Source organism: Octodon degus, unplaced genomic scaffold, assembly GCF_000260255.1.
Source record: "Octodon degus isolate 3935 unplaced genomic scaffold, OctDeg1.0 scaffold00149, whole genome shotgun sequence".
NCBI lineage: Eukaryota > Metazoa > Chordata > Mammalia > Rodentia > Octodontidae > Octodon > Octodon degus.
In genome coordinates, this window is record NW_004524725.1 from 1,959,544 (window position 1) to 1,982,581 (window position 23,038).

A 23,038-nucleotide genomic window follows, 5' to 3' on the forward strand; every position below is an offset into this window, starting at 1 on the left:
TGTCCTACCAATTTGATTTGAAACTGTCTCATTCCTATTTGTTTATCAATAAAATTATGGGAAAATAAATAAATAAATATAAGATTAAAAAAAAAAGAAAAAGAAAAATCCAGGTTTTCAGAAAATGTCAGATGCATGGGCAATTCTAAAACTGTATTTATATATTTATATGTATGGAGTTGAATAATTTAAATAGTATAAGAGTCTATTTGGTGGAACTAGTAAACATAGATGAAGTTCTTTATACTTTTGGTATAGAAAGGCACAGGTTTTCAAAAAGTCAGGGCTTTTCTGATGCTTTATGAATCTACCTTTGACAGCATAGTGATCAAATCTATGTCCTGACACTTATGTGGAATGTTTTTGTCCACAGTTGGATGGTATTATCTCAATATGGTTCTATGAAGGAAGCAGGCTAGTTTCCTTACACATGTGTATATTTGTGGTGTGTTATATGTGTTGTGTGTGTATTAGTATGTATGGTGTGTGTGTGTTGTGTGTAGTGTGTAGTGTATAGAATGTGTGTATTAGGTGGGGTTCTGTCTGCGGCATGAGTGTGTTGCGTGGGGTGTGTGTGCGATGTGTGTAGTGTACTGTGTGGTGCTCATTGTGTGTGTGTGTGGGTGTAAGTGTATGTGTGTGGCTGGAAAGCTTCAGGAGTCACATTTTTCTTTGCATAGATCTTTTTAGCTTAGGGATAATAACTAAAATGGCTAAGATTTATTGCGTATCTACTGTGAAGGCTGTGCCATACATTTTGTTCAACCGCCACAATAATTTAAAGAGGTAGAACATTGAAAAAAAGAGAGGTTGGGATGACCATGCCACCGAGTATCCAAACGAGCCACTGACTCCTAAGCCTCACTGCTACTCTGAGTCTTCACAGATGTGACAGTGCTCTTCTGTTTTGACACAGAAACATGAAGCTTAGTGTTTTGGAACATGTAATGAATCTCCTGCATGCCATAGATAGAATTCATTTCCTTATTTATATCAAGTTGTACTCTATTAAGTTATGTTATCAAGGCACATTTGGTCTGATCAATGATGACCTTACATGGAGGAACTAAACTGGCCCCAAGACATTTCATTTTACACTTTTAAAGTTACCTAAATATTGTTGATACCCGAAAACCAATTTACTTTGCTGCATTCTTAAAGATATAGTTGAAACAGAATTTTAGGTTTTAGAGTTTCAGAGACCCAACATAGGAAGCACACTGGAGTCTGGGTTGAATAGGATTTTCACCACCACAGTTTATTAAAGTATTTAACTCTATATGATAGAGAACACAAAATAGTAAAAAAAATTAGATATGCTGCAGGATTTCACTAAAGAAATAATAGGAATTTGACAGTGGTGGTTGTATAATGCTGTCTTTAAATTAGTTGTTTAGATTGTGAGATATAAGCATGCAAAATTAATTTTAAAAAGTTACACAAAATTAAATAAGAGAAGAAAAGAATTAAGCATTAACTACTTCTTTCAGCATGATATTGCATTCAAGGGATTCATAAATTCGTTCAGTATTTCCAATAAAAAGAAAAAATGTCACTGAAAGCACACTAACTAGTTGATTAGTACTTATGAAAGGACTTATAATTGTAGTTGAAAATATATTAATGTTAATGCTAGGCATTATTCTAGAGAATATTCAGGGAGAATTGTAGTAGAGAGAAGTGGCCAATTTATCTCAAACTGGGTAAGACATCTCCTCAGCAGAAAGATTATAATTTCAACATGATAAAAAAGTTAAATTGAATTATTTGTATAGGTGATTTGATTTGTGTCTATAGCATTTTATAAAGGAACTAATACAAATTGTAATTTTTAAATGTGGGTATTTCTAACATTTTGAAGTTAAACATTTTGAAAGAAGCAAGAAGAAAGACATACAATCTTTCAAAGTTGGCAGTTCATATGAGTTTCCAAAACTATTAGGACATACATTTTTATTAATTTCAGGACAAGATTTATCTGTAATTGGCACATAAAGGATTATGGGAATGTAGTTCCATTGCCAGAACTTCAGCTTTGAGTGTGGTTTTCTAGCAGTGGGATTTCTTTGTGGATACAACATAATTTCTATCTGATCCTGAACATATGGGCATATGCTAATATAAAAGGGTGTCTTAGAAAGGTTATTTTTGTTTTCTGCAGGGAGCAGTCATCCTTTGACCCATATTCAATGTGTGACATGGATCTGATTGTACAACAACCATTAGCTTCATCTGAATTCCCCCCTTGGAGGTTGGGGTTTAGGTCAGAGACCATTACTCTTGGGAGTCAAAGCAGAAGTTAATTCATGCCTTTTAAAAGTGTATGGATGATATTTTGTTCTGCTTGGGATGTATGAAAATGGCTTACATTTATTCCAGAGAATTTATTCCTGAGAAACACTGAAAACAAGAAAAGAATGGGTGAGTTGTTTGACATGTCCCCATGACCTCTTTCTGAAATCAACAGTACTGTACTTTTCGCTTTTCCCCAGATTGCTGGCCAGTTTTTTGTTTTGTTTTGGCAAAGACTTCTTTCTCTGTGTCTCTTTCTAGTCCTGAAGGAAACCTCTGGTAAGCTGTGGTTCATTAAAGATGTACCCCCTTTTTGTGCTGTTCCAGAACTTCAGAGGCCCACAGGGGCAGAGAGTTACAAAGGAGAGGCCTGGACTAACAGTGATGAGAAACAACAGTGGTTTCCATGGTGCTGATGGGCAGAGGGGGAACTCTTCTTGGGAACTGGTGCTGAAATGTTTAGCAATCATAATTCAATGAGAATTGGCAGTTGCCCGCCAGGATGGGATGTTATGTCAGCACAGGTGTCAGAGTAGCGAGAAGTTTCAGAAGGAAGTAATTGGCAAATCAGATAGGGCCGGGGAGGGCAAGAGAAGGAGGGCAGGGTGTTATTCAGCAGATAGCTTTAAAAGTAATTTTTAACCAACATTATTTAGGAGGCTTTTAGAGAGCAGATCCCTCTTTCCCAGAGGTATCTGCCAACTGACAGTTCAACAGGAAAAGGGGAAACTACTTCCAAAAAGCCTTTTAAAAAAGACTTTTAGAGGCCGTTAAAAAGACATACAATCTTATCCCGCATAAACCTGTTTAAGCAGCAGTTTATTGCACAGGCTGGGCTGCTTTTTTCCATACCCATTTGCTGATTTTCCTATACCCACCACCCACCCACCCATCACCTATCACCCAGTCTCCAGAGCCCTTCACCTCCAGGCTAAGAAGCACCTCTGTTTTCTAGCTGATCTACATATAGGCTCGGGCACCAGCTGCGAGGTCCCTTCTGAGCGGGTTGGAGACACAGCTTTAATTTTAAGCTTTTCATACGTGAAGTAAATTCTGCCACACATTTGAATGACTGTAATTAGTGATCCTGGGGAGATATTCTGACGGGCACAGTGCAGCACTCCTTCTCCAATTTCATTGTTTGGGTTCTAAGATCATTTCCCATCATGCATTCGTAATCCAGCCAGCAATGTGGCTTGCATGTTGTGTTTTCAGATCTGCGGAAGATGCATTCAAATGTCTTCTACTACCCTACCAGAATTTTCCCAAAATAGGGCTTTTGGTGAAAAAACAAAAAAGAAGTATATTTATTATTTCATTACTGTGTCTACCATAATTACCACATAGTAGGCTGGTAGTAGGTACTTATTGAAAGTAGGAATGAGTGAGTGAAAGAATTATGAATGAGTGAGTATTGGAAGAATCAGAGCTGAAAATAGCAAAGGGAGGTGTGCAGGGTATGTAGCTTTGCTAGAAAAATAGCTCCGACCTGTGGATTTCAACAATCGTAACTCATTTCCCTGGTATCATTGAAGCATGTTTTGTAGTAGAGCTATTTGTGTGTGTGTGTGTGTGTGTGTGTGTGTGTGTGTATGTGTGTGTGCATGTGCACATGTGCACCCATGTGTGAAAATCATGGGCATGCCATGTGATTGTGATGTCATGGTTATGATCCTTTGGCTTTCTTCACTCACTACTACCCGGACCAGGGCAAGCTGGCGAACAGGAGAGAGTGACACTGAAGCCCAAGCAACAAGCCTAACAGCGTCTGCACATCCCATTCTGACTTCACTTTGGCTGCAGTTGGTTCACACCTCCATAAGCCCAAACAAGAAGCCTAGCTCGGTTGCAGATTTTCTGGGGAACAGTGATGAAGAAGCTCTGAGGAAATTCTGAATTTAAGCCACATTTGGCACATTCACTGTGTCAGCCAAAACACATTTCAGGGAGTAGAATTATGGGCATGTTGCCTCCAGTGGCATGTTATGTTTGTGACATAAAAAATGTTGTAGCTCATTCCAGCTAGTGACATATTTTTAAAAGGCTTGAAAGATGCTTGTCTCAAGACCCCCAAATTGCTCAAAAATTCGGAATAATAACAATAGTAGCAAAAGAGAGCTGTATTTGAAGGGTGCTTCTTATAATGCTTAGAACCACACTGAAGTTCTTTTCAGCATTATCTTAATTACACTTCACACTACACTTAGGAAACTAAAGCTACCCGAATCCTCCTTTTATTAGAGGATACTGTACTTAGAAAAATGTTCATCAGGGCAGCTGTTCAGCAGGCCAGTCATCAGCCTGGCTTTCTCTTTGTCAAGGAAAATTTTAAACAGTGATAAGGATGCCCCTACCTCCAGAACTCACATGTAGATCATCCTTTAATTAAGTACAAAGCTTTTATGATTGTGGCTCCTTAATTATAGTTCTGAATTGCTAGGCAAGAAAGGAAAGAAACCAAAAGGCATTTTGTCATAGTATGTTTGCAAAGCAGTGAACTCTTGCTGTGGCCAAGTTAGCTCTAAGCGGCTACAAATAAGATCAAGAATAGGTTGAAATTTTAGATTTCATTCCCTTTCAGGAAAATTCTTTCATGCAGCATATAACACATCCACATAGATGCAGTTGTTAAAAAAAAGCAACCTCAGAACCCTGCTTTTGCCTGGAATTAGCCAGTATAATAGGAGGAGAACTCCACCGACTTTCCATTTTATACTTTATAATTACTTCTTGTACTGTTTTGACTTGGATACAGATAAACATCTACATTTCAGCTTTTTTGCCTTTCAAACAAAACCTGTAAGAAAGAAAGAAAGAAAAAAACTTCCTAAGAAGGACTTGGAATATTTATAGTAAGAAAGAAAAAAGAAAATTGTTTTGTGTTTCTATTTTTAAAGAACACCATTTTAAAATTTCTTAAAGCTCCAGTGGTTAGGACAGAGCTAACGGCAAAATATTGCTTAAGAAAACATTTCAGAATGCGCTAGGAAAGCTAAAGCTCAAGCCAAGACCCCCGGGAGCAGAGAAAGTGCTCATATGGCATGGTGTCCTTTGACTCTCTTAAGGTTATTTTCTAAATGAGACCATGAGAACAAAATGAAATTATATTTTCCTTCCAGCTAGTTAAGCCTCAAAGCCCTAGGTGAAAAAAAATGTTTTCTTTTTGGACATTGATGTATTTCTAGTCAGTCTGTTCCCAAAACAGAAAGACCAAAAGCCCATTTCACATGCAGACTAAAGTCAAAGATAGGAACACAGGTTATTTAAATAGGTAGCACTGCTCTAATTCGCCATTCGAGGGTAGCCCTCATTCAATAGAAAAGAGAAAGTAGGTTAGGTCTCGTTATCTATTACTTCTAAAGCTGTAGTTTATTAAACTGAATCCCTCACCTATAAATCGCTTATATTTTCACTTAGAGAAATACTCACCCTGAGGAACTGAAGTGTGGTAGATAGTGCTTGTTAACTACCCAGCATCCCTTTCTCACTTGTATCTTTTTTCCAAATAGAACTCCAGCTTTGCATGCACACACGCGCACACGCACGCACGCACGCGCACTTTCACAATTCAAAGGGAGCTGACGTTAAGAATGGCTCTTCCGTCTAAAAAGCAATATAACACCAGAAGAGCCCAGGGATTAATATTGTATCGGGTAGTCCTATGAGCTGCTTTGGCTCCACGGAGCTGAACAGAAACTACCCTTAATCTTTGCTTGCAAAAGAGGATTTTTCTGTTTTTCTCTTTGTCTAAACAGGAATAAAGCTTGTCACTTCATCTTAAACTCTGAAGGAAGTCCCTGGCTGAGTGACTTCAATGCTGAGGAGAACAGGACACAGAGAAGTCTCCTGAGAATTCGGTGGCATGACTGATCTGAAGCGCGCTTGGAGCTTGCTCTCCTACGTGTTCTTATGTAAATGAATGATTTTATTTTAAAGTACAGTGTAAGATGAGATTTTCTTCTATCTGTGGTTCAAGATCCTCATACACAGCCTGAAAATGCTAGGTGCGAGGAAGTAACCAGACCTTTAGGACACGGAGCATGAATTAGCTTACTTTTCGGATTGTCTTTCCCCTGTTAATAGGGTTAGTTATTGGTTTCCTCTCTACTCCCACTGGCTTAATCGCTTCTGAAAATGCTTTAATTCTCTACTCATTCTAAGGTTGGGGATATGCAGTGTGGGAGAGGACTGCCCTTAGCTAATTTAGATTGCTTGTGTTAATGAGAGATGTTACAAATTGGAAGGTGTTAATCACGGAACCAGAGCAGGGGAAAAAAACATTGAGAACTGCTGTTTTACACTGAACTATACCTTCTACTGTTTTACCTTAGAAGTTTCAATTACCCACAATGCATATATATATATATATATATATATATATATCTCAGAAGAATTTGTTAGAGGGGACCATAGTACTTACTCTAGGAAGTGCGTTTACATAAAACTAATTTCTGTTTTAGTGATCAATACATTTAAAATTCTTTCTGCTTCTTTGACTGTAGGCTGATGGATATAACACACACAGGGGAAGTAAAAGGAACATCATCCAAACCTCTCCCACTTCATCTCTACCTTAGAAACCATTTGACATGCTGAGATATAACTATAGCGTATTTCATTGCCAAGCAATATTCCATAAGTTGACTGACAATTAAAGAATGAAACAGGCCTACGTAATAAGTTGAATTTAGTTCAATCGATTTTGCACAGCCATATCGAGTTTACAAGGTATGTAGAATCTGGTATTCAACCCCCTATAGAACCTCAAGAAACATTTCCAAGGTACATTTTTAAGGAAAAATAATTTTGTTTATAAAACACATACATAAGAGTGTTCCACAGATTGTTTTGTAGATTCAGTTTGATGTACTACTACGGGTTTATAAAAAACCAAAAGATAACCAAGGCTTATCATACTAGCCTATGTCAATGAGAAAAATATGCAACTACAGATTTCAATGGGAACACATGAATAAAAACTGTAACAATTCTATGCCTTGGGGTAGAGTGATCAAAGAAATGTCAGATTATAGATAAGACATTCAATTATTCTGTTAGGAAAACTATTGGTTTCAGGATCTGCAGCCATTTGTCAGACATTTGGCCAAAGGCATTAAGATCGTCTCCCTTCAGCTGAGTGTATATCTTTGCAGACTCTAGGAGGTTGATATGAGCACTCTTGCTTTGCAAGTATGTTCGTCCATCGCATCCAGATTACAAGCAAAGAAAACTAACACCCAATATGAAGTAAATAAAATCCCGTAAATGTAGCCCAGCTCATCAGCAATCAGTGTTGTGCTTGCCATCAAGAATGGTTCTAAAAGTAAGACTCAGCAGCTTTGCTTTCAAGATACTTAGCGAATGAGACCTGTGAGACTGAGGCAACCATAGAGGTTTTGATAAGATGGCTTGACAGGTACAGGAAGACTAAGCGCAGGTTATTCCATGAGCACTCAGAGAGAAATGTAAAGTGAGAGCCGGAGAGATAGGTTGAGGTCAGGGAAGGCTCCTTGCAGAAATAGATTTTGACCTTTTCATGGAAGGTCCAATAAACTGTGGCCAAGGGAGATGAGTGAGGCCCTGGGGAGCCAGAAGCCAGGACAACTGTTCCATTGTGTTTGCCAACTGTTAACGTGGCAAAGTCTAGTGATGGGAGCTTAAAACCTATCTCATGATGAAAAGACTCAGTCCTGATGGAATGGCTACCCATTCACCTGACAAGTTTCTAAAATGACAGTTTCTAACAGTCATGATAAATAGTGAATGCATAGCCCCCCCGATGTGATAGTGATGCATTCAGCTGCTCATGGCACCCACCACATTTGGCAGAAAAATCTCCTTTCAATCGTTAGCGAGTTGAAAAATCCAGGGGTTGGATCCTGGCACCACATAAATTCTAAATTTCAGTTAGTCTTCTGTGTAAAATGATTTCATGTGGAAATGTATTTCCACTGATGGCACGGTCTAGGTACATTTTTTAGGTTTATGGTAAAATCATTGGAAAAGTGTAAGGATTAGAAAATAGATATTGTGAAATGGGAAGATACCACTCAAAAGGAAAGAACCATGGTGATGGGGGAAAGCATAAAAGGCAGGGAAAAATTTAAATATATATCCACACACATACATACACACGAGAGCTAAGGTAATTATACTAATACTTTCTATTAGTTCATTGAAAGGAACAGTACTTATAGTTTGATCAGTTATACATACCTATATCATGTAATCTGAGCAAATACTTTAAATATAACAATTTGCAGTATAGTAGCCACTGTTAATTTTCTATCATCTTATTTTGAAATTCTTTTTTTAATGGGTCATATTCTTTATTTATTTTAGCATAATCTATACACCGGGAAATGCACAGATCTTACTGTATAATTTTATGATATTTAATAAATGGAACAACATTATAACCAATATAATGACCATTTTTATCAGCCCAGAAGTTTTCTATACCTTCCAATTAATCTCCACTCCAAGGGGCAGTCTTGTTCTAATTTCTAAGGCTATAGACAAGTAAATTAGATAATATGATATCCTTTAGGTAAATACCTATTATTCCATGATATTACATGCATTTATAGTTCACTGTTTTATTGTTGAAAAGTACTATATTCTTTTCTTTTTTTTTTGGTGGGGGGCAGCTCAGCCCACCCTGAGGGTGGGGCTGGCATGGCCTGTGGTGCCAGGGATTGAACCACAGTCCCCTGCACTTGCCTAAGCTTGCCCAAGCAGGCACTTTAGACCACTGAGCTATCTCACCTGCCCGGAAAAGTACTATATTCTCTATGTGTACCTAATACCTTGTTTATCTATTCACGTACTAGTGAATAATTTGGTTGTTTTCACATTCTGTATCATTTTGTTTGTCTCTCTCTTTAAAATAAAAAAGAAATACCAAAAAAAAATTTCTGAGATGTAAAAAATATGAAACTGTATTAAGTTTTTGGTAATGAATGTAGGTTGATCGGTAGTTCCTCCCAAGCTGGGGCAGGAAGGCAAATGTCAAACTTGAAAATGAGTAGAAACCCCACTAATCTTGATGTAGCCTGTGGCCCAAAGCCAATTTCTACATTCATGTAAGATGTAAATATATAGAGGAAAGAAAATACACTTAACATTGAATGTCTTACTCATTATATACAGAGCTGGTACTACTGATCCTGGGTGGAATACGAGAAAAGAATTTATCTCCCCAAATCACTAGCATACATTTGTTCTGTTACCTACTGTCTCTCCAGCACACAGTGCAGAGGACTCTCAGTAAATGAGAATGGAATGAATAAATTACAGTATGGCGAATCTGAACCTTCCAAACACTCTTGCAAGGTTTCTTTTGGGACACACAGTAAGTGATTACAAGATTGACTGAAATTAAAGGGAAGAGCCAGGCTTAGAGCTAAAAGGCCTTTGTGAGGTCTTTGGGGATATAATTAATAGATCTCATTTGTTATAGGATACGTTGTACACTCATGGAGGGGTGGAGAGGAAGATGAGTTTCCCCTCCAACTGTACATCTGAGTCATGGGAAATGTGCATATGTTACGTGTGTGTGTGTGTGTGTGTGTGTGTGTGTGTGTGTATGTGTATGTATTTGTGTGTAATCTCTATGTCTTTGATTTTTTTTTCTTTTGTATTTAAGGCAGGGTCTACAGGGTCTGCAGAGTCTTACTTCACAGATCGGACTCATAGTGATTCTCCTGTTTTCAGCCTCCTAAACACTGGGATTACAGGCACATGCCACCACGCCAAGTCTCAATCGCCATCTTAGAGTGCCCCCGGGGTCAAGTGTGGGGAATGCTGGAGAATGAGCATGGCATGCTGGGGATTGAGCCCAGGCCGCTGTGCTCTGCCTAAGCAGGCGCTTAGTCTGCTGAACTATCAGGCCCTGCCCTCTTTTTTTTTTTTTTTTAGTCTTGCTACACAGTTCAGACTTCGAGTGAACCTTTAGCTTGAGGCTTCCCAATGCTGGGATTACAGGTGTGCATCACCATGCCCGGCTGTGGTGTCCGTCATGGCATGCCCAGGGTCCTGGGGCTGGCATGGCATACGGTACCCGGGATTGAACTCGGGATCTGCGCTTGCCACGGCAGGCGCTCATGCCACGAAGCTATCTCACCAGACCCAATTTTTCTGTGTTGAGATACACATTTAAATTTATCTATCTGCTACTCTATGTATTTAATCTATTTTCTATATATATTTAAAGACATAAGATTATAATAGTCAAACTTTGTGTGTTCTCAAAATGGTACTTAATTTTACCTCCACCAAGTACCGGCTTTGTGACATTGTTTAACTGTTTATCTTTTATCTTTGAATCTTGTCTTGGTCTTTGAAATTCAAAAGTTTTATCTTTAAAATTGAAAAGAACAGCATTTACTTCAGAGTCTGTGACACTGACTTGTGTAAGACCTTCAGAATAGTGTCTTAGATACGTGTTCTAAGTGTTACCTTGTATTACTATGCCACTTGATTTCTCCCATTTTTTTATTTTCCTCTTTAAGTAACAAAATTCAGTATTTTACAAAGAACATAGAAAATTATTTGGCCAGGAGTGGTGGTGTGTGTTTGTAATCCCCAGCACTTGGGAGGCTGAGACAGGAGGATCACTGTGAGTTCAAGGCCAGCCTGAACTACATGGTGAGACTTTATCTCAAGAAAAAAAGAAAAAGAAAATTATTTGAGTGAGAAGTGGAAAAAGCCATTCACTAGCAAATAAGTCACTGCATTATTAATCAGAGAAAATATATCGTAATACACATGAATGCTACAGCTACACAGGAAAACAAAATCTTGGAAAGGACAAAATACATCTTAGATTTGAATTCAGAAAACTAAAATATAGTGAAAGTGTAAGCTCAGAGAGGTGCATTCTGTTTTGTTTCTCAAAACAAATTAAGAATTAAAAATCAGAATGACAGACTTCTACTAATCTGCTTAGGAAGGCATAAATTGTTAATCAGGCTCCAGGCAACGATGTTTAATACCAACTTTAATAAAAAGTCTGCCTGCAGGAAGGCGAGGGCTGGTGGCCGGTGTTTGAAAGCTGGGAAGCCTTCTGAACTTTAGCCCTCTCGCTCTGAGGGCACCATTGACAGGGTTTCCTTTGAAATAGACTCCTTTTAAAGAAGTCAGAGTTATTAAAAATTAAGTTGTCAGCGCGAGCTAGAAAAATTATATTTTTCACTGGCTTGAATGAGCATGAAAAGGAAATAAGTTGGAAAATATTTATGTTGGAGAAGCCTTCTGCAGCTTGTATGAGAACCTCACTCTGCAAGCATTTATTGAGCCCTTGCGCCTTCTGTAACTAGCGAAGCCCTCATCTTAAAATTCTGATCTTGAGATAGAAATGTGATATTTTAAAACTATTTTCTCATTTGCCCCCAACCTGGGTTTATCTACTCTGTAAAGCAGCTTCAATTTGTATCAGGTGAGCTTTTGCCATGCAGGGGATTAAACACTGAATTTTCCAATGCCTTGCCTGAATAGCATCCTTAAGAACACGTGTCGATCAGATAGAGGCTGAACTGGAAAGGAGCTGAGGAGCACGGCCTCCCTTTGGTACGTGGAGCACCGCGGCTGCCTTTCTGGATTGAGTTTAATACGGTCCAAATTTGACCCCTGGCTTTAAAGTCTTGCTTCAGAGCATCATGGCTTTTGGTGCTTATTTCTTAATTTAAAAATAGGTTAAGTTTGCCACTTGTCTTCTGTGACTAGTTTCTCTAATCAACCAAGATGAAAAGATTATCACACAGAGGAAAAAAAGGAGAAAAAATGAGCCATTTAAAAAATCTATTTTAGTTCAGTGACAAATTGGGAAGCAAACATGTGCTCTATTAGTGTCAGAACATCCAGGGGGTAAGGCAAACTTTTTGTTCTATTGTGCCCAATTAATTCAGCCCAGGGTTTCAGTAATTTCTCCTCTCTATCCACTACATAAAATTCTTTCATTGCATCACATTAAACTCAGTCGCTTGAGAGTGTTTTACTCTTATATGGCTTGCAAGTTCATATTTTAGATAGCGTCGCTGTCCTATTTGGCATCTCATTTGGGGAGAAGTGGTTATTTAGATCATTACTAGACATCTTGGCTGGCCACTCTTTATTGTGATCATTAATTTAATTTCATTGTTTTCCAGAACACAAAGTATATGTCTATTTAAATTTCAGGGGTAGGGGAATTTTTTCAGAAAAACAAACCATAGTCCTCTTTGTAAAGGTATCAGGAATATGATATCTACAAATAAAAGCAAACTTGAAGAAGAAGTAGAAGCATTATGATAAAAATTTTAAGGACTCGTATTTGACATGACTAGTTTCTCTCAAAGGGAGCTGACTTGCAGATAAACATACTTTCTAAAAATGCAAAATTTAAGGGCTGGCAAGATAGCTCAGCGGACTAAGCACCTGCTTAGGTAAGCACAGGGACTGGGGTTGGATGCCAGGCACCACATGCTGTGCTGGCCCCACCCTGGGCACACTGAGCCAGTGACTGTGTTCTGGCGTGGTGGAGCATGCCTGTAATCCCAGCGCTGGGAGGCTTGAAAACAAGAGGATCATTACAAGCCCCGCTGAGCAGTGACACCCTGCACAAAATTAAAAAAAAAAAGCAAAATTTACTTCAGTACTGGTACTTTTACTATTCTGGTGTGGGGGAACCCTCCTCTTAGGACACTGACTAAGGAGTGATCCTACTCTAATTTGGGCTGCTTAATTAGGACCTGCCTCAAGGCATCTCTTTTTCTGATATAAAGGCAGGTGAGTCAGAGAGAAACTCCGGCATTGATATTAATCACCAGGCCACCCTCATGCAATTAATTCTGTAGGAAACACTGACAAAATCTAAACTAGATACTCTTAAACAAGTAGATTAATTTGAGAATAATTGCTGGAAGATATAGTAGCCTACCTTGGTTCCAGTTAGGGTTCATCTGTAATATAACATTTGGGGTGGGTTTTACCAGTTTGCCTTGGTTGTTTCTCAGTCTGACCACACACCACTGTAATTGGTGTTAAATTAGAACCTATTGCTAGAAAGAGGTCAGACTATTTTATTTTATTATTATGCTTTACTTCTTTAAATTTATTGGGGAGTTTGTTACAAATGTCTGACTTGGTTTTATAGGCAGGAGTCCATGGATCAAACAAGAAATTAAGAGTTAACATTGTTACTTAGCTTTCCATATATATATATATATATATATATAATACAATTGCAAATGGTCATGGAGAACCTAGTTTCAAATGCCTTGTTTGGGGTTTTGTCTAAATATATTATTAAATAATGAAAGCACCAATTTGAGGATTTCTCAAGCAGTGATTTGAGTTCCAGAGTGTAACAGCATAATTTGGTAACTTCATTTTTTAAGAAGGCATAAGCAGAGATGTACACTAAGGCCAGACTAGTTTAGTTGAATGTAAAATTGAGGTGTTTCCAGTATTTTATAGATGGATGATAGTTGATTAATGAAACTCTCTTCTTAATTCTACAAAAATAGGTGTAAGCTTTGCAGTTGGAAATGGGTCAAACTTATTTCCATGACTGAAAGCTATACTATACCTTGGAGGGCAATTGCTTTCCGAAGCAAAAATGTGTACTTTAAAGTACAAATCAACACCTTAAAATTTTTTGTGTATGTCTAGAATTATGTGAAGTTTACTTTTAGGAAAAAAGTGACACTACTTTTAAACTTTTTGTGGCTAAGGTGAATTGTTCCTACTTATCAAGTTAGATATAAATTTAAAAACTTTCCATTTTTATTTTATTTTCTTATTTTTTAAAATTTGGTACAGGGTCTCACTATGCAGCTCAGACTCATAGTGATCCTATTTCCAGCCTCCCCAGTGCTGGTGCACCCCTGGTCTCAGTGGCCAGCTCAGCACCCCCAGGGTGGGACTGGTGCTGCATGTGGTGCCAGGGATTGAACCCCTGTCCCTATGCTTGTTTAGCAGGCAGTTAGTCCACTGAGCTATCTTGATGGCCCCAACTTTTCATTTTTCATTGAATAATTATAAGAAATTACAAAGGAGAAGAGGAAAAATTTAAGCATTAATTGCTACTTTCAATAGGCCAGCCGAAATCAGCAGTACAATTATCCAAGTTATCCTAACTTATCCTGTCTATCTATACATAAATGTATATTTTCACTTTCTTCTTTATTTCTTTTGTCCTTTTCCTCATCCCTGTTGTTCCTTCCCTTTAAACAGATTCTTTCTCTTCCATAGTACTTACTGTACCTCTTAGATTTTGTTTACTCTTTCAGGTTTTTATGCTGTGAGACAATGCAGTGTTTATACATGTGGGTTAAATTTATTCCACTTTTGAGTATGATGTCTAGTTGCATCCATTTATGTATGAAAGTCTTGAGTTTATCTTTTTTTATAGATGAGTATTAATCCATTGTGTAAAAATATCACATCTTTTTTATCCATTCTTCATTTGATGTGATTTGCATTGCTTCCAATATGTAGCAATGACAAATTACACTGCTATAAACATTGGCGCACATATATCACTGTAGTATATTTTCAGTCCTTGAAAAATAGTCAAGAGGGGAATACTTGGACTCAATGGGATCTCCAATCCTAGTTTTTTGATGAATCTCTGTAATGATTTCTATAGTGGTTGTACCAGTCTACGCTCCCATCAACAGTGGAGAAGGATTCCTTTGCCATTACTTTTTACATCTGATTATTGGCCAATAAATTTACTTTTGAACAATAAACACATGAGTTTGAATATCCTGGAGAATGAGCAATTTGGGTAAGGCTTACTCAATATTGCTATTAATCACTACAAAAAAAAGTTGATCATATGGCCCCCAAGCAGAGGTCTAAGTGTGAAGGAAAAATCCTAGTTCTGCTTTGCAATAAGAATCTTACAAAATGTACAAAAACAAACGTCTTGAAGAAACTTGAAGAAACTTACATCCTCATTTTCTTCATTAAAATTTCATAGCTGCTCTTTCACAGAATACTTATAAATAACGATATTGTAGATGTAAATTTCCTCTTGAATTTTTAATGTCAGAGTTAAGTGGAGATGACAAAAAGCAATGACACCCAGCAACTAGAAAGCAAGCTACAGAACAGAGAGGGAGAGATAAAAGATTGAAATGAATTTTGGCATTCCTGAATAAGTCACTTCATCTTCCTGGCTATCAGTTATCTGTCTTGTAAATGGTGCCGCTGGGTGAAGCCATCCAAAACTCCTTTCTGTGTCTCCCATCCTATGATTATGTTTCTAATGATCTTAAACTTTCTTCAAGGGTAGGTTAACCACATGACTTTCTGAACAGTGGCGATAGAAAGAACAGAGCCTAATGAACATGGCTTATCAATGTCAATCATCTAGAAAATGACCATACTAAGAAAGCTTCTCCCTCCCTCCTTCTCTTCCTTGCCACTTCCTGTCTCCCTCCTTTTACTTCCTTCACTTTGTTCTTATGGTGTTGTGTATGTGTGCATGCACATGAAATTTTACTTGATGGGTAGATCATTTGGAAAATATACTGAATTGTGATACTTATGATATAACAGAACTATAGCCCTGAAAGAAGAAAATAGCTCCTTTTACTTATCAGATAAGGAACAAATAGATACAGTGTTACTCAGCTCTGCCAAGAGTTCCGAACACATGGGCATGGTGAAGGTGCCATGAGCCTGGGGTGCAGTTGTACCTCTGGAGTGCTGTGAGCTTGGGATAGCCTGTTCTCCCCCTGAGATGAACAGCTGTCATGTTAGCTCCTTCCTGGAGCACCTCTGTCATCATGAAGCTCTCTAGGAAGGCAAGAGGTCATCTGTTCTCTTCTAGAAAGTGACATGTTGGGAAGCACAGATTATAAGTGGAGGCCTCCTTGCCCTGTCGTGTAGGCCGGATTGGGATGTGGAAACTCCCTATTTTTCCCTGGCTATTGCTGAACCCTTGTGGCTCTTGACTCTGATGCCTACAGGGCAAGGATCTTTAGAATTACGCAGTAGCAACAATAAAAGTTTCTCTTAGGGAAAGAGCAGTTTCTTTATTAACTTTTTTCGCATCCTTGCAAGAGTGCTTTATTTTTCTTACTAGCCCACATCAGTCACCATGGCTGTTTCCTGAATCACGCACTACACCTCCCCTCATGCTTCTCACTGGCAAAGTAAAAGTGGGCCGGCTGAAGAGGTCTTTGTCTTTGTCCGTCCTGAGGCACTGACCTCGCCGTCCCCCTTTTGTGCATTACTAAAATTGTCTCCTTTATTTCATCCTTTGCGGTATCTGTCATGCAGGCATTTGGGGGTCTTGGCCAGGTCCCCGGCAGCATACTAATTATGTTCAGAATATCACAATTTTTTAAAACTACATTTATAAACTCTAACATGTTCTTGTAAATAGCTTTTAAAAATTGAATAATCAAAAACATTTTCTTTAGCCTTGAAATCTGCCTTGCTCTGGCCAAATTCATCAACTCATCCCAGTGTCTGCTGCCGGGTTGTATCTTCTCAGTGAAAGTCACGTTCTTACTGTAATATGTAATAAACATTTGTTTGCTAACAATCACCTTCACTAAGTGCTTGGCTTAGACAGAGATTCCCTGGAAATTCAACCCCCTATCACAAAATGGGCTAAATAGAATGATGACCCATTTAAGGTTTTTCTTTTGACTTATTGTGTAGCTAGTATTATGTAAAGTGTATGTAAAATACTGAGAATAGTGTGTGAGGTAGAAAGACTCACTGAAGCTCCATTGATTATTTATCACTGTCAATGTTGTTTGTATATACAAAAAAATTTGAACTCACTGGTCAGAATTTTTATCTTGCCCAAATACTCGTATAAAGAACATGGTAAGGGCCAGGGATATAGCTCAGTGGCACAGTATCTACCTGGGAAGTGCAAGGTCCTGAGTTCTATTCACTGTGCCAAAAAAAGGAGAAAGAACATGGTAGATTAAAATTTCTCCCATCCCAAGTGTGGACATGGGGTTGTGCTATCTTGACACGTCAGGCTTTCAGCATGCTGTACGACATATAATATCCCAATGGGTAATGAAGAGCATGTTTGGCCTGAATCACCAAATATATTCTGATCTGACTGCTTTAGATTGCAGAAACACATAGTTCATCTATTTAGCTTGAAAGATAAAAGAAAGAAAATAGTTGATACTCTTCAAGTACTAAGAAAACTACTTCTTTGGTTCAGATGAAATTTCAGATCACATTTAAAAAATACTCCTCTGGTTAATTTATGATTATCCAACATCATCTCCTTTAGACAGTAAATTTTTAATTTTTTTTATTTTTATTTTTTGGCGGAACTGGGGATTGAACTCAGTTTGCCAGTCAAGCGCTTATTCTACTGAGCCATCTCCCTGGCCCCGACAGTGATTTTTTTAAAGGACGAGTTTCAGGTTGGCATTCTATGAGACAAAAGAACAGTGTGTATAAGCGTGTTAGTGATATAATCATGTGTATAAAGTTGTATTTAATGGAGTCACCATTTATAAAGAGGAAAATACATCCTGTACATAGGTAGTAATTTCGATTCTGCCTTGAGCCTTATGTTTCCCTCTTATGTAAAAATTTATTTCTTTACCTCTTTTCAATTTTATGCACTTAGGCAGCTCCTAATTTTTTTTTTTTTTGTAGTTTGTTATCCCTATAACTTATTAAGACTCAAATATTTTTGGGGGGCTATACTTAGTCATTTAGGAAATGACAGGAAGAGCAAAACACGGTGCTTTTTCAGGACATAAGACATGAGGGTAAATAACAGCCCATGCTACTGTAACTTTATGTTTTGCATCTCCTTCCTAAGTTGCTCTCTTCCACAAGACCCCTGCATATCTTAGGGAAATGTTGCAACTCACAATGCCTACTTCCATTGCAAGCAATTGAATGGCAACATTCTGGCTTTGATTAAAGTCTTCTTTCGTAGAACTCTTAGTCTTAGGGCGGGGATCTGATTGCTAAACAAAGGAAATGTTAGTGTAAAGATACTAAGCAGAGGAAATAATCACTGATAACTGCAGGGATAGGAGAGACAGTACCCCTTGCATGTGGATCTACTCTCCAAGTGGGAATGTAAATGTCTCTGTTGGAAGAGTTGCAAATTTCCTGTAGAGTTCATCTTCAACTACTGGTCGAAAATGATTTCCTTTGGCCCAACTATTTTGGCTTCAAAATTTTGACTTTATTTCCCTTTTCTGGTAAATGAGAGTGTACCATCTTTTGGTGGGCTATTAGTACTTTGCCTTTATTTCCTCATCTTTCTACTTTGTGGGTGATGATGCCCTCTCCTGTCTTCATCTGCCTTTAAAATAAGATTAAAAAGCCAAATGGAGAAAAAAAATAAATAAAAAGCAGCAAAAACAAACCAACCTAAGCCTTGTATTTCTATATTTCTTGGTTAACGTTTGGAACATTTTCACAGCTAAATGCTCTATGTGTGCTTAACTTCCCTCTTTTCTGCAGTTCTCCTATCACCTCAGTGTTCTTCAGTCTTTGTATCTAAAATTATTTATTGAGAAAAAATTTAAGCCAGAGAATGTTCGATTAGGAACATTTTCCACTTGCTTCGCAAAGCACATAGTAGCCATTGGCCAGCTGAAGTATTACTGAAAATATGATTCAGACTTGAGTCACTGCCTCTTAGATTTATGAGACCCCAATGCTGGTGGACCTCAAAGAATGAGCTGGAGTGACTGAGCCAGCGGCACAAAGCTCCTGGCCCGTGCTGGATGTTACCTCGTTTGGAACACATTTCAAACTTTAGAACAGATGTTTAAATTGGAAGTTGAAACCTGCAGCCTGTCAGCAGAAGACGCTGACTCACCCTGTAGAACTTCGCTCACTCCAAGTTCCAGGCACAGTTTTTGAGGGAGTAGGTTACCTTGAATGTGTTGTGCTGATACACCAGAAAGAGAAATTAAAATACACACGTGCAACCACACACACACACACACACACATACACACACACACCCCAGAAAAAGAGCAACACATGAATCAAAGCATCTTTTGGACTTTTTCCATATGTTTATGTCAGTGGGGACATCCTTAAATTAGACGCTACTATTTCAGTACAGTTGGTGAATGTACACCGATCTCTGAAAGAGTCCATTTTCCTCTGCATATTTTTCTTTAGTGGAGGGAGTTCTTCAAGTGGAGCTTTTTGAGTCGTAACTGTAAGGTCACTTTTATTATGAGATAATTTGGAGCTTAGGAAGTAGAGTCTTGGCAAGGCTAGAAATATGACACCTTCTATCATACTAATGGTAGTAAATTCTGTATTAATTGGCCATTTATTTCCTTGGGAATCACAGAACAATTACGAGAAGTCTAGGTGCTTATACAACTGTGAAAATACTCCTGAGTCCCTCAACTTAGGAGAACTACAGAGATGATAGAAATAACAATAATTTTGAGTTGGCACGAGTATCAAGATAGTGTTTGAAGAATACTAACATCTGCAGAGAAAAAGCTTTTATGGTCTTATTATCTTAGATAGGAAAACCGATACTAAAAGTGAACCACAGGGAAAAATGCACAGAGTGACCCACTAGGGGTCCCTTTCAGTAAAAAAGTTTCAGTAATTCAAAAGACCAAGCTCCAGTAACTTGTCATTGTGACTGAAAAGCACAAGGGCCAGGAAAGGGCACCACACAATACTTTCATAGTAAGATACATATCTGCCTCTTTTTAAGCCTCTATGTGGGGCAGCCAGTCAATTAGCCTTAATTAGACATTCAGAGCTTGTTCTTCCAATGTACTGACACAGTGATGACACCATCAGGTTGCTGTGCTTTCTAGAAATTTTAGCTGTATTTAAGTATCTCCAATTGCATTTTGCAAGATGATTTATTTCTTGAAAGGGAAGAAGGCTCCACAGTACATTTTTCTTTGCAAGGCTGATGGAAAGGGTGGGTGGAGGATGTGAGGTACACATTTTGGAAAGAAAGCAACTTGGTAGAAAGTGATTTTGTTTTCATATATTAACTTTGCAGAGTTAGCACTGGGAAAAATAATTGCAAGAAATTGGTGTAAAAGCCAGCTAATAAAGGGACTAAAAGTCCCTATAGAGATATCAGGCTGTCACTTTCTGCTAATGGTAGCAGAAGATAATTGTGGACAAATACAGCAGAACTAAACCATTGCCATTTCCCTGCAAAAAACATGTAGCTGCCTCTTATATGTTTAGGAAGAAATTGGCTACCTCCTCTCCTACAGGAGTATGACATGGAATATCAAACTTAGTGGGAAGATATCTACCCTTTCTTTCACTCCAACTCCCCCTCCCTTTTAAATTAGAACACACCAAGAGCAAAGTGGGATGACCTATGATCCTATGCAACTGTATTCTGCAATCAGTTGTAGGCTCTCTTAGGTTTCTGAGCTCTGCTTGGAAATCTGGCCTCTGGCATCCACTTCGCCCTCCTCTTTATGACGTCATGAAGACATCTGCTCCATCACAGCTTCTTTCTCCACACAACTGGCTTTCTGCTCCTCTAAAAGAGCAAACAGAGCTGAGCAAGGGCTAGTACACAAAGGATGCTGAACAAGCTAACTGGAAGAGAAAATTTTTTTCTCTCTTTCTCTTTCCTAAAGTAGAATCCTAAGTGTTCTTCTTTCAGGTAAAGCTACTGCAAGAAAAGAAAGGATATAAGCAACGTTTGGTCACTGTTTGCATAAGTATGTTTGTTATACATCCTTGGAATAGTTGTATAGCAGCTAGGTATAAACCCCAGTTCCTTTTAGAAGCCAGGGAAGAGTTGCACCCCCTGGGTAATCAACACTCAGAAAGCCTACAATTGCTTCTTGCGGTTCCCCAGAGCAGCCCCATAATGTATACCCAAGTCACTTCGGCAAGGTGGTTGTCGCTGGAAAACCTTTCCCGTATCACATGTTTCACTGGTAAGCGAAAGTGAAATAGGCCGAGATACGGGCTGGCACACTGCACCCACATCATCATGACAACATCTTTCAACAAAAGTGGAGAGAAAAGTGGCTATTCCAGCTCACAAGACTTCTTGCGTCCTGAATACGTTCAGTAGTAGTTAAATCAGGTTCCCAGCTCCCTGTATTAACAGAGACCTGCATTTAACTCGCATTAAAATATGGATTTTATTGCAGCAGCTACAATAATGCTCAGTACCGCGCTGACCTGGCCAGAGCCTCCCGCCTGGAGGTCTTCGGTAACTCTGTGCAGGAGAATGTCTAACCACAGAAGTGGTCCCGGATCTGCGGCGGCTGCGGCACCCACCCCTGCACAGCCCCTTCTATCACATCCCGGATGAGCGCATCGTGGGTTTCGTTTTTCTTACATCTGACACCTCAAGCCGGACGCACTCGCTCCACTCTTTCAGCAGTCCGGGGAAGGCGTTATCCCCTGGACTTGCGTCTGACCAGCCTTTGGAAGAGCACGAGGGAGCTGCGTCTTCCGCATGACTTTTCCCTGGGCAGTGTGCTCCATTTTCGGAGTCCAGCGTTGGACTTTGCTTGCAACCAAAGCATTTCTGTTCTATACGAGCCAGCAGGCGTTGCCCAGAACGTGCAAGCTAACAATTTTCTTTAGCTCCTTCTGTCAGCCAAATCATCTCTTTTAAGTTTCCCTTATTGGGAGCAATCCAGAGTTTTCAGACTGTCTGAATCTCTGCCTTAGTGCCAAAGGCAAGAAATGAAACTCAGCTCAAGCAGTTCCCTCAGAGACCCTTGCAGTGCGGGAGGTGGAAATGCAGCCGGCCCCCACGGCTCCGCACCACTCCTGCACGCACCGGCGCCCTTGGTAATTGACCAGCCAACTTTGCAAACGCACTAGCTGCCGGGGAGCCCCCGCGGGTGGAGACCGAGGCAGCGGGCTCTTCTGGGGCGGCCGGCTCCCCGCGTTCCCTCCCAGCCCCACGCGGGATCTGTCTTACCCGGAGCGGAGGAGCGCAGCAGCGCGCAAGGCTCCCGGCAGCGGCGCGGTCCTGGGCAAGGGCAGCAGCGCGCACCGGACCGCGCGCAGCCCTCTCGGCTCGCAGGCTGAGCCTTCCCGGACCCGCGCGCCGCACCCGCGGGGCGGCTAGGGCTCGCTCTCGTTCTGATTGGCTTCCATCCACGCCACAGAATTTAAAAGGAAAAAAAAAATAATAAAAGGAAAGATGCACGCATCACCACCGGTACTTCCAACAGACCCCGAACCCACCTCTGCGCGACTGCCAGCTCCCGGGGAGCCCTGCGACCCGCCCAGGCTGCTGCTGCCGCCGCCGCCGCCGGCTCCGCCGTTCTCGCTGCTGTGGCTGAAACTGCAGCTCTCGGGATGGGAAGGTTACGGGCTCGGGAGAGCAGGCTCTTGTGGGCACACACTGATTTGCAAGTGAATGAAGTGGGAGGGAGCGGAGAGAGGAGGACTTTGTTACCGCGGCCCAGAGCCTGCCCCCGCCCGCCCCCTCCCCACGACAGAATGACTCCCAGTGTTTCAAGTCCCGAGCAATTCGCTCCCGAGCACTCGTGCAGCCCCAGGCTTTCCCTTCTTTTTCTTTCTTAGCACTGGGGGCTGAGGGCGGGGGGGGGGGTGTTAAGACATCCTGAGAACTTGTGTGACTCGGGTGATCCCTGCTTATATTAGCGAAGGGCACCTGGTACTATTATCAGCAATGGTCTAATGTTCTTTTTTGAATCGACCGAGCAATTACGATTCCCAGGGACACGGTACCGTGCCGCGTCGCGCTGTGCTATGCCAGCCAGCCTCGTGACACAGCGCACCCAACATGCACACGCAT

At 39.9% G+C, this 23,038-nt stretch overlaps 1 protein-coding gene across 1 annotated transcript in view; it reads right to left on the reverse strand.

Annotated features, from left to right (window-relative positions):
* Positions 1-22,674, reverse strand: part of Cdh6 (cadherin 6) — a 141,687-nt gene extending 119,013 nt beyond the window's left edge. The window contains exon 1 of the mRNA XM_004642295.2: positions 22,462-22,674. The gene's annotated coding sequence lies outside the window, so the exon portion shown is untranslated. The remainder of the gene's footprint in view (positions 1-22,461) is intronic.
* Positions 22,675-23,038: the final 364 nt, after the last annotated feature.